At 38.7% G+C, this 17,687-nt stretch overlaps 1 long non-coding RNA gene across 1 annotated transcript in view; it reads right to left on the bottom strand.

The window, feature by feature from the left end:
• Window positions 1–852: 852 nt before the first annotated feature.
• Window positions 853–17,687, bottom strand: part of LOC145488740 (uncharacterized) — a 144,037-nt gene continuing 127,202 nt past the window's right edge. Inside the window, exons 2-3 of the long non-coding RNA XR_014049529.1 lie at window positions 5,939–8,621; window positions 853–940 (exon numbers count right to left, since the gene is read on the bottom strand). This is a non-coding gene — a long non-coding RNA (uncharacterized LOC145488740). The remainder of the gene's footprint in view (window positions 941–5,938; window positions 8,622–17,687) is intronic.

Genomic DNA, 17,687 nt, shown 5'->3' with positions numbered 1-17,687 from the left:
TATTCATTATGCAGCATCATCACTTAGCATCTCTCTTGGCTCACTGCTAAATTTTCTCATTCTGATTCGCTAAACCTGATCATTTCTCGTCCCAGGGAGGGGTGGGGGCACTGTCTGGTGGCGTTGGCCTAGACCGATGACACAATAAGATCTTGCGCGGACACTATCAGACGGTGGTATACCCATTGGCGAATATCAGTCTATAGTACCCCTTTAGTGAAGTAGCTCATGAAACACACCTTCTTATATATATCATTTTGTTTTAGATGAAGTTAAAGAGCTTATAAGCTTCTGTGCGGATTTCTGTTTTAAAATAGAACGAATAAGTAGTTTTCAGGCTGAAAACCGCGATGAATTACGATACAGTAAAACAACAATCGAGCGTAAAGAAGTTTGAGGCTGTAAAGGGAAGACAAATCTTTTAATATAACGACTTTTTTACGTTTTTGCGGTTCAATATTTGGCTTACAGAATTGTATTTAATTTACACATACAAGTTTAATTTTACCCAAAGAAGTAGAAACTCAGCATAAAAAAAAAAAAGAAAAACAAAGCGAAAATTCAAAAAATACCAGAAAATTTACCGGTGAACATGAAAGACAATTAAGTATTTATTTCTTTGGACTGATAGTTTTCCCCGGAAAGTTAGTTTCCCAAGATAGTCTCTTCAAATGATAGTTTTTATTATAATCATTGAAAGGCTGAACTCAAAGAAAGCAACACTTGAACTTCTTTTGATTGGCGGATAAATTTGAAAATGACAAGATCAAAATCTTACCGAGATGGTAATAAGCTGTTGCCCTGTTGCTGTGTAGCTTGGCATTCAGCTGGAAATCCTTACAGTTCACATGAATTCCGTCTGTGTAGAAGTATATCGCGTTACAAACTTCTTTTCTTGTAAATTCTTTGTCACCTTCTTCCTGATAGACTTCTGCTACCGCTGAAAAAGCAAAGCAGACTTGATTAGTAACTTATTTTGTTTAATTTGTTTACCTTACATCGTTCATTTTCTTGCAGAGTGAGATAGGCCTTCTGCGGCACTCTAGCGCAAGTAGTTACGTGAACGTGAGGTGAACACAGCTACGCGCAGCTAACATTATGTATTACTACATTTTATATCCGAGCCTGAATTAACCCTAAAAACACGTCTGAATAAAATGGGATTTAAATCTTTTTAGTTCTTTTCTGTGAAACGGTCTGTGAGTTGTCACTTTATTGCAGTAGTTAACATTTTTAAGTAACATTCTGTAAGTATTTTATCAAAAAACTCTTTAAGGCTTGTTTACACTTGCGCATAAGTATAAGCATAAGCCGACATACGCAGACGCAGCACGATGTTGATAATTAGCGACTTTTGTTTGAGAAAAGGCGCTAATTATCATCATCGTGCTGCACCTGCGTATGTCGGCTTATGCTTATGGCATTGCGCTAGTGTAAACCAGCCTTTGGTTCACCCCAGTCTTGTTACACTACTACGTAGTGGAAGATAAATGTGGTCAACGTGAACAGTTGTTTGTATCTCGGAGACGCTTTACATGTAAACCAAGCGGTTAATGATTCAGTTTAAGTGGTACTATGATCAAATTTTTACCCCTTGAATTTTTAGGTTAATCATAGAATTCCACGAAAGATGAAAAACACCGTTTACCGTATGCAGATATCTGCATTGGTTCTGGTGATGTTTAAGTTTGAAAATGTGTTAACTAGGCAAATGAAAGGACTGATGACGTCATACACTCAACCAAATATTACATCAAGTATAAAAGTAGAGCTATCTCGGTCAATTTGCAGCAGAAACCATTGAAACTTGGTAGGCTATTAGTTCTACATGCAACACACCTACGACTATAATAATTTCAGTTCCCATAGCAACCCACACTTTTCCAGTCCCCTCCAACGTGATTTCAATATTTTAGTGATTTTTTAGTTCGAAAAACGTTTTTTCTGTTTCGAATAATTTGGACAGCTTTCCGTCGCGAGTTGGTTTCTAATTTTCAAGGTAAGCTTAAGTTATTATCCATTTCTCAGTCACTATGTCGTTTTCCTCCTTTCTTCGAAAGTTAACTACACAGCCCTCGAGAATTTAAGCTTACCTACCGAGAAATGCCTTGCTATGCCTCCTTGTTATTTCATTCAGGTGTTGCTAACCGAGTTTCCTCGGCGACAGGAGTTGCTTTGGTCCCGCAAGCCACTGAAATTTTCTTAAGCCATGGCTATAAATAGTCATATTGGGATGTGATTTCAGTCGAATTGCTGAACTTACTGGAGCTGTTTGTTATCGTATTAAATGGAAAGATCAATCTGCGAATAACTGATTGTCTACCTCATCACATGTTCAACGGGGATGCTGGAATTTTGTGCTTGCGACTTTTATTTAACTGTGTTTTGCTTGCCAACATCGCAACAAATTAAGCTTATGTACACTATGAAAAACTGGAATCAAATGATGTTTTGGTTTACACAAATGATGTTCTCCTACTACATGACAAACTGAATGATGTGGAGGAAATTCCAGGCCCTGCAATATTTGATATGATTGGTCCAACGATCACTGTGTCTGTAGACTACAAATCAAGGAAATGCAACACTCTTTGGTGAAGATACTGGAAAGCAATGTGTTGAATTGTCTCATCAAATAGAATATATTAATTTGCAAATTTATTTCACTCTGAATTTAATTATTGGAAATAACCTATATAGCTCTTCAAGATATTCTGTACGAGCAAATGACTCTTTGCTGTAGACTGATACACGTAGCTAGCTGACTTACATCCAGGGGGTCTATGACATTTCCAGACTGCACACTTTTTATTCATTATCGGCATCCTCATTTCCACTACCGAGAGCTAACCGTAAACAGGCTAACCTGAGCATTATTTAGGCTAGCCTGAGTGTTATTTAGGCTATGCAGAGTGATTTTTAGGCTAACCAGGCTACTATTTAGGCCTGAATGTAGTTTTTAGTTTGTAAATGTCATACACTGCATTCCATGTTTGTTATCAATTTTTGATAGATGTATACATGTACAATACAATACAATACAATACAATACCTTGCAATGCTCTATTCCCTCTATGAGATGTGCCTGCAGGGAATCATGGTAGTTGTATTTATAAAAACAAATATCCAATCCAAGATGATTAAAACAACTACCATCATGTCTCCCTACAGGTGCATCTCATGGAGGGAATGGCTATTATGGCATACCATGCAATGCAATACAGCACATATATCTTAATAGATGTTTTGATGTACAAAGCATTACTCTATATTATTATGAGTCAATGTGCTGTATTTTGATGAGCAAGACAATACACAAACAACGAATAAAATTATACTTCGATACTGCACATGAAATTGTGTAATAAGTGATTTATTTCCCAAATGTTGTAGTCAATATTTAGTTATCAGCGAAAGAGAGAAAGTGCGACAGTTTTGCATGTCTTGCACAGACCTGACAAGTAGGAAAATAACTTGTTATACAATTTTGCTGTATATTTGTACCCTTTCACTTGTTTTTTGAACTATTATTACTGCAGTTCAATAATTATGTGAGTTATAAACAGATCCAGTGAAACAAAGCAGCACTGAGTTTCACACATAATGTAAAATGCAAATTCAAACTTAACAGTGCTGACATTTACCTTCAGATACAAAAGCAGACAAAATACCAACATTTTGATCTGCACCTATAAAGAAGTAACTAATGCACAGAAAAGTTGAGGACAGTTGCTTTGGAAACATGCTCTTACACTTAAAGTTGGCACTGAACAATTTTGACACTAACAACGACGCAAGACATCTGCACCATGCCATGTCAGATGTGAGCACAAGAATCTAGTAAACCAAAGTCAGGCAAACTAGCTGGGCAATGGGAAATGGAGCACTCTGTTCTCCATTGTTATTTCTTTTTTCATACAAGTATTTAACTTTGTATCAACGTCTCATCGATATTTTTTATGTGAGGAGTTGAGCTAATTCACAGAATTCTTTGTGCAACTATTGTATTCTGACAACCACTTGAAGATTTTGATTCAGTTAATTATTAGAAACACTCTTCTGTCCAGAAGACACTCTACAAACAACTACCCATTGATCAACATGCAACCTTACAACAAGCTATCGTAAGAAGTATACAAAATGTACAGTGATTAGCGTTGTTGCTTCCTTTTTATTCCACGTACAGTTACATTTTAATAAAAGAACCTTGTAAATTCTCCATGCAAATTGATTGTTGTTCAACATGTCTATATTCCCTTTACAGCCATAGTAAAAACTTAATATCAGAACTTCAGTGTAATTCAAGGCCATTAAGTCATCGACTTGGGGCTAACGTTCTCAGTTACAGACTTTTATATAGTAGGCTTAGCAATTCCAGGAAACCATCTTGATATTTCATGAACAAGTTAATTTGACATTTGTCGGTAAACTTCTGTCAATAACATTTCCTGCTTAAAACTTATCATTTCTTCCACTACTCCATGGACGGCTCTCCCCTTAAAGTGTCCGTCTCTGATTATGGCTCCAGTTAGCTGAAAACGCATTAAACACGCGTATGCATTGCGGACCTATTTTTTAACACGACTTCACCCTTATAGTGCAAGTACTGTATTTATTCAATTAAACGCCGAGGCGTATGATAAATTTATCGTGATTCGAGTGCGGCGTTTATTCGATGGTGGCGTTTATAAGAGGGCGGCGTGTATTTAAAATCCAATTCATTTATTGCAAACAATAGTATGGTAACTGAAAATTTGAATTTTAAAAAACAGAAACACGTTTAAGTGCTTGTCTGGAAAGTCATTTTCTATATCGTTCTCAATTTCACAATTTGAATGTTAATACTATTGCAATACATAAAGTGAATAAAGCTCACTCAATTTCAATGTCACTTTCCTCTTCATGAGCCAGTTAACCACTCCGCTTTGACAACGAGACTGTGCATTGCAAGAATTCTGGAGATTAGGGAGCTTAGTGAAAGAGCATTGAAGTATACTATCTTCGAACTAAAAAAAAACATTGTTATCTCCAAACCTTTATTAAGCTATTCTGTCAACTACCGTATATTATTCGCGTGTTTTGATTATATTCCTTTGAGCTTCGAATGTACTGCTCTTAAACATACAATCAAGGAAAAAAATTTTTTTCTCAAACTGGAATATTACCGCATTTGCTTTTTTTGAGTCTATTTTTGCAATAAACGCCGCATCATGATGCCTTTATTCGAGGGCGGCGTTTATTCCAATAAATACGGTATTTTAACATCAAATGACTATCAGCTACGTCAATTCGTGACACATCCTGTCTAGTTCCCCTTGTTCTCCTTTACCCACCCTGCTAAGAAGAAAAAGAGAGCTTCCTCGCGAATATCACAAAAACCCGTACAACAGCGAAAGTCTATCAGAGTTACTGATCTCGTTCAGACATTTTCTTTTTCACATTTGACTACTTTCCAGGACAACGAGCAATTCTCAGTCACCAGCGCAGCAAGTAACGTAATCAACAAAATACACATTAACACCGCTAAAAGTCGGATACGACATAGCTCCACTAAGATCACCTAACTTGCCTCCTTTCCCTTTGAAAAACACACAGTCGCCCTTAGAAAAATGAATACGAAGCAATTGAATATTCGGGTATAAAGTTGAGGCCGCGCCAGAAAGCACGTTTTATACGGGAAGTTGAATGACCTTCAATAAACTTCAGTGATATCAAGTGACCAGTGTGTCGCAATTTCTGGATATTTTATACATATGATTGAGTAACGTTCAGAAAAAACACATACAACAGCAGCATTTTTAAATATCAAGCAAAATTTGAATACTTCATTCCCCGCGAAAAACCAGATCTAAAACACAGACGAATGTATATGGATTCGAAATGCGTCAACAAAGATTATGCATTATTATGTATCGAATATTATGTATCGAATACGTACCTCAGCTCAGACCTTCACTTCAGCTGATCAGACAGAAAACCATGATTCAGATGATCTCAGATGACTTGTTAGCCTATGGAGAACAGATTACAGCAATTACTACACGAGTCGTTGAGAAACATTGGAAAAGTTTGAGTTTCTGAATCGACTAGAACCTTCCAGTGTATGGAAAATGACTGAAAACGAAACCAAAAGTTGAATTACAAATGATCAAAAAGGGGTTTTTCCCTCATTCCATGAAAGATTAGCGCTCTGGCTCATGACCTCATAATATTAATCTGGCTTGTACACGCGATCAACAGTGTAAGAGAAAGGATTCGAAAAGTCGCCTGTGTGTTAATTACTTGATTAATTGGTATTTTTGGTTAGTTTTTCATTTTTGATTACGAATACAACTTTATGGCGCAAGTATTTAAACACCAAATGACTATCAGCTATATCAATCCTTGACAGATCCTGTCTAGTTCTCCTTGCTCTCCCTTACCCCACCCTGCTCAGAGGAGATGTAAGGAGAGTTTTCTCGCAGGCTACTTCTCAAATATCACAAAAACAGTCCACCATTTCGTTCAGGCTCTTTCTTTTTCGCACTTGATTACTTTTAAGGATATATCGTGACAATTAGCAATTCTCAGTCACCAGCGAGTAACGTCATCAACAAAATACACATTAACACCGCTCAAAGTCGAATACGCCACAAAGCTCCATCATTAGCTAGATCACCTGACTTGCCTCCTTTCCCTTTGAAAAACACACTGTCGCCCTTTGAAAAATGAATACGAAACAATTGAATATTCGGGTATAAAGTTGAGGTCGGAAAGCACGTTTGGTACGGAAAGTTGAATGACCTTCAATAAACTTCAGTGATATCAAGTGATCAGTGTCGCCAATTTCTGGATGTCTTATGCATATGATTGACTAACGTTGAGAAAAAACACATACAACAGCAGCATTTTTAAGTATTAAGCAAAATTTGAATACTTCATTCCCCACGAGAAACCAGATCTAAAATACAGACAATGCGTATGGATTCAAAATGCGTCAACAAAGATTATGCATCTATTATGTATCGAATACGTACCTCAGCTCAGACCTTCACTTTAGCTGATCAGACAGAAAGCTTATGATTCAGATGGTCTCAGATAACTTGCTAGCCTATGGAGAACAGATTACAGCAATTACTACACGAGTCGTTGAGAAACATTGGAAAAGTCTGAGTTTCTGAATCGACTAGACCTTACCGCGTATAGAAAATGATTGAAAGCGAAACTAAAAGTTGAATTACAAATAAACAGCAAGGGGTTTTTCCCTCATTCCATGAAAGATCAGCGCTCTGGCTCATGACCTCATAATATTAATCTGGCTTGTACACGTGATCAGTAGTGTAAGAGAAAGGATTCGAAAAGTCGTCTGTGTGCTAATTACTTGATTACTTGGTATTTCTTGTTAGTTTTTCATCTTTGATTACGAATACAACTTTATGGCGCAAGTATTTAAACAACAAATGACTATCAGCTATGTCAATCCTTGACAGATTCTGTCTAGTTCTCCTTGCTCTCCCTTACCCCACCCTGCTCAGAAGAGCTGTAAAGACAGCTTCCTTGCAGGCTTCCTCGCAAATATCACAGAAACCCCTACAACAACGAAAGTCTATCACAGTTTTCTGTTTTCGTTCGGGCTCTTTCTTTTTCACACTTTATTACTTTTCAGGATATATTGTGACAATTAGCAGTTCTCAGTCACCAGCGAGTAACGTCATCAACAAAATACACATAAACGCCGCTAAAAGTCGAATACACGACATAGCTCCACTAAGATCACCTAACTTGCCTCCTTCCCCTTTAAAATACAGACATTCGCCTTTTGAAACTTAACTAAAGTAATAAGCAGTTGAATATTCGGAAATAAAGTTGAGTTGATATGGGAAGTTGAATGACCTTCAATGAACTTCAGTAATATTCAGTGGTTGCTTCTGGACAGTTTTGGACATTAAATCAATATGACCGAGTACAGTGTAGGACAAAATGTATACGACAGTAGCATTTTTTACTATTAAACAAAATGCGAATGGTTCATTTTTTACGAGAGACCAAATCTAAAATGCAGACAGTACATATGGATTCAAAATTCGTCAACAAAGATTAAACATATGTCGTATCGAATACTTACCTCAGACCTTCACCTCAGCTGATGAGACGGAAAACTGTGATTCAGATGGCCGGTAGCCTATGGAGAAAAGTTTACAACAATTAAATTTAAAATATTTGAACAGTTGGAGTTTCTGAATAGAAGAACTTCTGCATGCGTACCTTACCTTACCGCGTGTTGAAACACAACTGGAAGTTGAATAACGAATTAAATCAAGAGAGGGGGATTCCCTCATTTCATGCATAACTGGACTATAAATGATTTCTCGACTTTCGTGCAGCACGTTGATTATGCTTAAGTTTACATTTCGACAGAGTTTTTAAGTATGAGAGCTAAGCAGTTTCTTTTCATTAAAAAATTAAAGCATTTAAATACGAACAGTTTATTCCCCACCCAGAAACCAGATCTAAAATACAAACAATACATATGGATTCAAAATTTGTCAACCAAGATCAAACATGTGTCGTATTGAATAGCTACCTGAGACCTTCGCCTCAGCTGATCAGACAGAAAACTATGATTCAGATGACTCGGTAGCCTGTGGAGAAAAGTTTACAGCAATTACTGCCTGGTTAGTTGAGAAGTATTGGAAAAGTCTGAGCTTCTGAAATGCGAAACTTCTGCACAACTAACCTCAGGTGCATTGTAAAACAACTGAATGTAAAATCGAAATATGATTTACAAAAGTTACAATAAAATAGGGGTTTCCCTCATACCATACAAAATAGATTAGTGCACTAGTATGGCTCGTGTTCTCATAATATTAATCTGACTTGTACACGCGATCAATAATGTAGGAGAAAGGGAGAAAAGGCGCCTATGTGTTACTTGGTTGATTACTTTCTTTGCACTTGTATGTATTTTTAGTCAGTTTGTCATCTTTGATTAGGCCGAATCCAACCTTATTTTCACATTATCTGAACACCAAATGACTGGCAACTTTGTCAATCCGTGACACGTGCTGTCTAGTTCTCCCTGTTCTCCTTTCCCCACCCTGCTAAGAAGAGCTGTAAAGACAGCTTCCTTGCAGGCTACCTAGCGAATATCATTGGCTCCCGGTATCACGCTTTTAGGGTTATTGTTTCTGTTTTTTGTTTTGTTGTTCTCTTAGTCAATCATGATTAGTTTCCGAGAAGTATGTGGCTTGTCTCGGGGAGACTGAAATTAGAGATTACAAAACGAGCGCTCGTTGGATATCAGATATAATCATCTGATATCCAACAAGCGCTAGTAGAATAATTGTTTTATTAAAAACGCCCCCAAAATATAGGAAACTAAACTAAAATTAAAATATACACGTACCGTGTACACCTAGCATAATCGTAGAGCATGGTATAATGGTTCTTGGTATATAAACACCAGTAAAATACTACGATTTTTCCTTTTACTAAGAAATCATATCTTCATCCCTCGCAAGGGGTGGCGAATGGTCCTTCAAAAACCATGGGTCTCGCAAAAGTTTCGCCGAATTTCACGGGTCTCGCAGTCTCGTTTTTTAGCGGTTATGTGCGTCTCGCAGTCTCGATTTTTCTCCCAAAGCTGTCTCGCAGTCTCAATTTTTTTCAAGGCTAAGAAAGTCACGAAGTACCGATGTGTTTGTTTTGTTTTTTTTTAATGATGAAGTTAAATAACTTCACAACATCTTAGAAACTGAACGTCTTAAGTTCGCATTTAAAACACTTTAAAGTCTCGGTCTCGCAATTGAAGAAATCAAAACGTCTCGGGCTCGCAAAGAAAAACGCTAATCTCGTCGTCTCGCATTTACCATTCGCCACCCCTCTCGCAGTGAAGATACTATGTTTATCTTCGACACTGTGAAGATATCATTCCCTTTTGATACCATTTCTCTTTTGTCCCTTTAACTACACTTAAATTTGTTGATGTATGATCGAAACATCTTCGGATCTTCTTCGGTCGTCTTCGGCAATCGTCGGCAAGCTTTGGTGATCTTCGTAAAATGTTCGAAAGCGTTCGTCTGGCCTTCGGAACAATTTTGGAAAATCTTCGAAAATCTTCGGAAAGTGGTCGGAAATCTTCGGAAAATCGTCAGAAACGTCGTTATTAGTATGTTTTATAATAAACAGAATATTACAGGCCCGCTTGTGGATACGAATTTTATCTACTCGTGTTGAGCTCAATATCTCACTCGTTTGCTGCGCTCATTCGTGAGTATCGAGTTGAACACTCGAAGAAAAAATTCGTATTCACGCGCGGGCATGTAATATTCCCTGTGTAACCCATGATGGCTCAGCCAATGAAACTCTCGAATTGCATTATATCCCCAATGATCCAGTTGTTAATCATTACAGTTTTCCCAGAATTTGAGGTTTAAACTGGTGAAAAGAAATCGTGTAAATCTATAGTTACAAAAGCAATGTTAATTTCTTTACTTATAATTTTTTGTCTTATGTCAGGCTATGTTAAACGGAGAAAAAGACTTTTTTTTCCCGTTCTACTTAAGGTTTTTGCATCGTGTTTCTTCGGCATTTTTTTAATCTTCTATGTAGAGGTATTGTTGATCTGTAATCCATTTCTACATGTTCCTTCGGTTTACTTTATTTTTACGGTCTTTTATCGGTTACCCGCTTCCTGGTTCACTGCTTCTAGAACAATAGTTTCAAAGCAATATATGGGACTACACACATGAGAGCTAGCGCTCCATCTCAAACAAAAGGCTAGGAAATAGGGTGCGTGAATATTCACATCATTTCAGATTTTTTTGTCTTGCATTTTTCTGATTACAAACGTCTTCTTTCTATTAATGAGCTCGTGGACTCTCGTTGCCACCTATATCTTTATTTGGACAGGTCTAGTTCTCTAACGTCATCAATATTTGAAGTGTAGACTTTTATTGTGCTGGTTTTCTTGCGAGATAACCGAATCATTCCCATAATGCAAATTGCTGATAAAAACTGCTAAAGATAGACCTGCCATGAGGGTGACACCTAAAACAGATACAAAAGTTGTTTTTCTTGCTCAAAATACTAGTTTTGACTAATGCTGTTAATTAGGATCAAGTAGGTAAAAGGATAGTAAATTGCACTGCGTCGCGTTAATTTCCGACCGCAAAGGAAACCAATCAATTTTGTCTCGGATCAGAGAGTGTGTTTGCACTCTACTTCATTTAAAGGGTTCTTCTTTGCTATTTCTCGGCCAAAAAAGGAGGCCTACTCTGGGACCTTAAGTCGCCGTAACTTAAGGCGACTTTGGGCGATTTAAGGCGACTTTAGGCGACTTAAGCAAAATTGGCAGAAAAAACATTGCGACTTTAGGCGATTTAAGGCGATTTTAGGCGACTTAAGGCGACTTCAGGCGATTTAAGGCGACTTCAGGTGACCTGGCGAGTACTTTATTTCACTCGAGTGCTATAAATTCAAACTTAGCAACAGTCTCTCCATATATCTATTGCAATAAACCAATATTGTACCAATACTGGTACATAATTAAGTCACCACAGTCTCAAATATCCAGGGCTGGGTTGTTCAAAGCCTGATTAAACTAACCCAGCATTCGAACAACCCGGGCCAGATTTCAAACCATTAAAAAAAATACTATTAAAGAAAGGATTACGACAACACTGAACAGTTACAACTATAAGAATAATAATAACAATAGACGCCAGCAAGGTAGCATGAATATTAGTGAAGATATCACAATGAAAAAATCAAACAAAACTAATAAAAATATATTCATATTAAATTTAAGATATCTTGATTTAATTTGAAGTGCTTGTATTTTTTCCATCAATTATTCAAACAACAGGGAAATTTAAATTAATTTAGCTCCTTTACATGCATTTATTTTACAATGCTTCCCGAATTATAAAAATGGTTATCTTGGTAGACTTATCTGCCATTTTTGGCATCTCCACTGTCAATTTCAGTCCTTTTCAGGGACCCAATCGACTTGATACTCTCTTGCCTCAGTCATGTAACACTCCAAATTCACTCGAGCTCGATGTGTACACTCTAAAAGCACATGGTTTAATTCTCACACACTTCATGTGAGTCACACTAAATATTTCATCTAACAACTACTTCGTGTAAGTCGCACAGGATATAACATCTCCCCCTTTTTTGCAGTTGTCTACACAGTCCACATACAATAAAATAATAACACAGGATGGCAAAATCCAATTCAATGTTCCAGAGTCTTTGAATCAATCAGAACCAAAGTCTTGAGACTTAATGTGACTAATTAATGTTTAAAACTAGTGGGTTAGTAGGTTAGTATGCTCATAACAAAAATATCAAAGTTTATCTAATTAATACTGCAGTTCAACTCAATTGCATATTCTAAATGCTTCTGGTGTCCGATCAAAATTAATGTAAACATGTCACGTGACGTAATCAGTCAAATAAGCAGGTCGACGTCGCTCTCGTCTAGGCCTAGATGACTGTACTCTGGGAGTAGGAGAGCTGGAAGTAGAACCTTCTTCTGTCTGAACTGTAGGAAGCTCTTCCAACTGTTGGTTGGCATGCCCTAATGATCCGTTTGCAACAGTCTCTTCAGCAGAATCACTTTGTTCAGGGATGGCTTGGACTGGACTGCTGGACTGGACTGTGCTCGGATTGCCAGAATTCATAAGTAGTGTCTCTCTCCAATCCTCACTATCTTCCCCTTTGGCACCTTCCTCATGCATGATAGCATTAGCCAATTTAAACTGGCTTGAATCTCGGGATCTCACGACCATCTGTAACTCGCCTTGCCATGATCGTCGAACCACTAATTCTGATAACTGTGTAGAAGATAGGCTCATAGGCGGTCGACCATTTATTCACCTTCTTTTGTCTAAGTAGGACATAGTCTCCCACACAGAAGTTGTGTTCTTTGATATTCACGCCATCGCGTCTCATCTTCTCTTTATATACTCGGTCTTCTCATCGATCAGCTCATCCTGCGCACTTTTTTCTCTTGGTACTGTGTGATCAAGTTTGGTCCTAATAGGCCTATTCGACATAGCTTGCTATGGAGTAACCCCAGTGGCAGGGTGAGGTGTGTCCCTATATGCCATCAACATATCACAGACAACCATATTCCTGTCAAGTCCAGTTTTTCCTTGGAGATGGGCAATTTGTTCCGTCTTGTTTAACACTTGCATAAACCGTTCCACCTGGCCGTTGGCTCGGGGTGTTCTGGTGTCACACGATGATGATCAAAGCCCTCTTCTTTTGCAAAGGTTGCAAACTCTTTCGAATTAAATGGCGGACCATTGTCAGACTGCACTCGTTTGGGTACACCGTGATGAGCAAACATTTTCTTCAACTTCTCTTTAGTCGGCTTCACTGCTGTTGAGGACACCACCTCTACTTCCGGGTATCGGGTTCTTTGATCAATTGCTACCAAGTTGTAATGATCGTCTGGGTAAGGTCCTCCGAAATCGATTGAAATCTCTCCCCAAGGTTCCTTCGGGATCACCGATGGTTTGATAGGTTCTTGTCTGCGATCTTTGGTAGTAACTTGACAGTCAAAACAATGACCTATCATTTGGTCAATCATCGCATTCATGCCGGGGAACCAATACTTAGCCCTAAGCATCTGTTTCGTCTTGGTGGTTCCCAGATGTCCCAGCTTGTGGGCTGATCTGATGACTTTCTGCTGTAACACCATTGGTAAAACAATTCTTTCCATTCTGAATATCAGACCTTGTGCTTCGTAAATTTCGTCCTTAATCGGGTAGAATGGTGCCAGGTCAGCATCCTTCTTGTTGGTCTCCCAATTACCTGTCCTGATAGTTTGGCTCAGTTTTTGCAAAGCTCTATCACGATGTGTTTCTTCTCTAATTCTGTCTAGCACCACTGCATGCTCCGTTTCAATGCTTGCCTTCAAAATCTTCTCAGTGTCATTGTTTCCAACAACTGGTAATGGGTGCCTTGACAAGAAGTCTAGAGGGTCAGCCTCATCTTTACCAGACTCGTATTTCATTTCAAAGTCCACATCCTGCATGTCCATCACCCATTTCTCGATTCGGGGGGAAGCTTCGCCGTTGGCTTATTAAACAATGGCAGGAGTGGTTTGTGTGCAGTAATAATCGTAAACCTGGGTGCACCAAGAAGGTAGATAGAGAATCGATCCTTGGCCCATTTAACACATAAAGCATCCTTCTCTGTCTGGCTATACCTCTTTTCCAGATCAGTGAGAGTACGACTTATGAAATGCACTGGTTGCCAGCCCCTGGCAGATTGCTGAAAAAGGCCAGCTGATAAACCTTCATTGTAACTAGCTTCGACTCTCACCATGATTGGTAGCTTGGGGTTGAAGAATGCCATTGTATCCTTGCTGGAGATGTTGGCTTTCGATTCTTCAAATGCATCATCTTCCTCTCTTCCCCAGTGAAACTTAGCCTCCTTGTGAGTAAGCTCTCTCAGTGGTTTCGTGAGCGAAGCATACCGAGGTATAAATTTGGATAGATAACCAGTCATACCAAGGAAACTTCTCACCTCTGCCTTCGATTGAGGGGGTTTGCACTCACAACAAATTTGGTCGGTTTCCCACACGTCTCATTACGAATCACAGTTTGAAATTCTCCTTTGACCTCGAGTTTGTGCTGGAGAGTACGCAACTTGACATTACTGTTTGCAAGGATTGGCTTGTCATGTGTTCTGTAGCTGAATGCCTTAAACTGGTGTTCGTCCATAATATTAACATCCGCCCCACTGTCTGCTTCCATCAAGACATCCACGTCATTTAATCTCACCATAACAGTTCGATAATCATCACCATTTTTGCCACTCTTATCTTCTTGGCCTGCTTTAAGTGTTGCACTGCCTGGCCGAAAAAATCATCATCCGAGCTCGTGGATTCTGCATCTTCAGTTGTCTTCTTAATTCTCCCACTGCTTTTCCTTTTACTTTGCTTCTGTCTTCTGAACTTGTGGCTACGAGCAATCTCAGATTTGCATACAGAGGAGAAATGGTTCAATTTGTGGCATTTATGGCATTTCTTACCATAGGCAGGGCAATCTTTCCCTTTCTCATGGACTCCAAACAATCCACAATATTGACATTTGTGCTTTTTCCCAAGCCGCTGTGTTTCATTGGATCCATTGCTTTGTTGTTTGGGGTATTGCAAGTCGGAATGCACACGAGAAACATTCTCACGGGAAACATTCTCACTTCCCATATCTTTCATTTGCCTCGCAATATCCTCCGTCTGGCTTGCTTCGGTCAGAAATCGTGTTAGATCCCACGTCTTGCTAATGGCTTTCTCAATCATCTTCTTGTTATCAATGGTTTGAATTATGTGCTCCAAAATTCTCTCGTCGAATGTAGCTCCAAACTCACATTCCTTCGCTTTCTCTCGCAGCCTTGCCGCGTATGCCCTTGTGGTTTCACCCATGTGTGGCCTCATTTTCAAAAATAAATACCTCGCATGATGCTTATTCTTCTTTGGAGTGAAGTGATCATTCAGCTTAGTATGCAACTTCAGGTACACATCTTCCACCTCTGGATCCGGTAGGCTCTTTTCTAATCGAGCTATCTCTTTCCCGCCGTAAATTATTATAGCATCCTTCTTATCGACGGCCTTCGTAATTCTGAAGTATCGGAATTCTCGCTCAATTCCCTCCAGCCATTCTTCCCATGCTTTGCCGACGCTGTTCGCTTCGTCGGGGATGATAAATGGCTGTGTTCGAAGGTTTCTAGTCTTGCACGCGTGGGTTCGAATCCCATCCTCGTCGCCAATGTAACACTCCAAATTCACTCGAGCTCGATGTGTACACTCTAAAAGCACATGGTTTAATTCTCACACACTTCATGTGAGTCACACTAAATATTTCATCTAACAACTACTTCGCGTAAGTCGCACAGGATATAACAAGTCAGACAAAATATTCCAATACCATAATGAGTAGCGCATGCTAAGTTCCTTCGTAAGAACACGTCCTGTCAAATTTCACCAACTACCTGTCAGGTTCCAGAAAACCTTGATGACCCTGGCAGTTTATACAGTGAATCGATTCTTTTTAGAAGGTTTTGTTAATCAGACCACCAGGAAATACATCTTCCAAACTTTCACTAGTTTCCACCTGAGAAATTACAAATGCCCAGAACGACATTTTCACAGCGAAATACTAGAAATTGATACATCGATACCAGACACACTGGTCTCCGCCATTTTGATTCTCCCAGTAACCCTTGCGCCGCTAACTGGTTTCCATGCTTCAAAGAGACAAAAGATATCTGTGCCACGAAAACTCGAGTTCTCTTGCTAAGTGTTCGGGTGATTTCAAATCACCCGATAATAAATACTGTCTTCAAATATTTCGGAGAGTATTAGTTTGGCGTTTAGTTTTTTTTTCTTGTCTTATGTAAACGCCTGTCGGAGTAATCATACTCGCGTGAGCGCGAGTAGGTCGCGTGAGCTCGCGTACTTAGTCACGGGGCCGAACTAAGTCACGTGTTCCAAACATTCCCATGGCGGCCATGTTTACTGAGAGTTGATCACAGAGAATTTTCTGTACCTTAGCTTTCGATAGTAACAGTAGCGCAGTCCACGTAAAGTGTATAAGATTATGTGAATACCTGGCTTCATCATGTGTAGGAAAAGGATAGATAAACATTATGCTGCAAGTTGGTTCGTCCAATTACGAAATTCAAACGTTTACAGTTGGTCGAATGTGGAAGTAAAATGCAAACAATGATTTTTGCTGGAGAAATGGCCCACTTTTGTCACTCTTTTACACTGGGTAAGTAAAGTATTTAAAGTGTAAACTCAATTCGGTTCAATTGGCTTTGGATGACCATATTTTTACTGCTCAGTGTAAAAGTGACTAGAAAGAATTGAGCCTTAACCCAGAAATCTTTCTGTTTTTTTTCTTTTCATCTAAAGGATCTGGAACACCTCTCACTGTTGTTGTTTATTAATTATACACTGTAGGTCTTCGGAAGATTTGATTCAGAAATATCGTACAAAAATTGATAAGCTTAAATGAAGTTATTGCAGTATAGTCATTTGTTATATCCTTCCACATTTAATATATTTCCTGATGACAACACAGAGTGTCATCTTAATTATTAACTCTTTTACAATGAAATACAAGAAAAAAAAAGAAAACTTGATAGAAATAAAAAGCCATCTGTGAGAGAGTATACATCAGATTGTTATTCCTATTTAAGTATTGTCCACATGTAGAAATTATCGCTGCTAACATGGGGGCTAGAGAGGTGCAAGACTATAATAATATTAGGGTTTTTTATGTCTAAGGGAGCCACGGCCTTGTAATTGTCGGGTCCTCAACTTCTTAAAGGACCCTAGTCAGCCTCTGCTATTTTCGATGCCATCAAAATTATTGATATTGCATGGTGAGGCAAAGTCTTGTTGCTTTACTGTAAGTTTTGTTCCTGAAAGTATGTCCCTTTATCTTTAGTAGCTTCACAGTGATTTTCTTTGCTTTGACATGCTCTGAATAAAGCATAAAAGCCAACCTCTTGTATGTAAACAAAAACAAAGGTGTGGCTGACTAGGGCCCTTTAAGCGGGGGTTTAGATGGCTCCAATGCATTGGGAACGAGTGTTAAAAAAATTAAAATCACAACTATCGAGGTTACCTCTGCTGCACCCTGCCCACCCCCCCCCCCCCCGTTCCATATCCAGTACCCATTTAT

Source organism: Orbicella franksi, chromosome 5 (genome assembly GCF_964199315.1).
Source record: "Orbicella franksi chromosome 5, jaOrbFran1.1, whole genome shotgun sequence".
In the NCBI taxonomy this organism is placed as follows: domain Eukaryota; kingdom Metazoa; phylum Cnidaria; class Anthozoa; order Scleractinia; family Merulinidae; genus Orbicella; species Orbicella franksi.
Note: the sequence above shows the minus strand (reverse complement) of the source record. Positions and strands in the feature narration are given on the sequence as shown.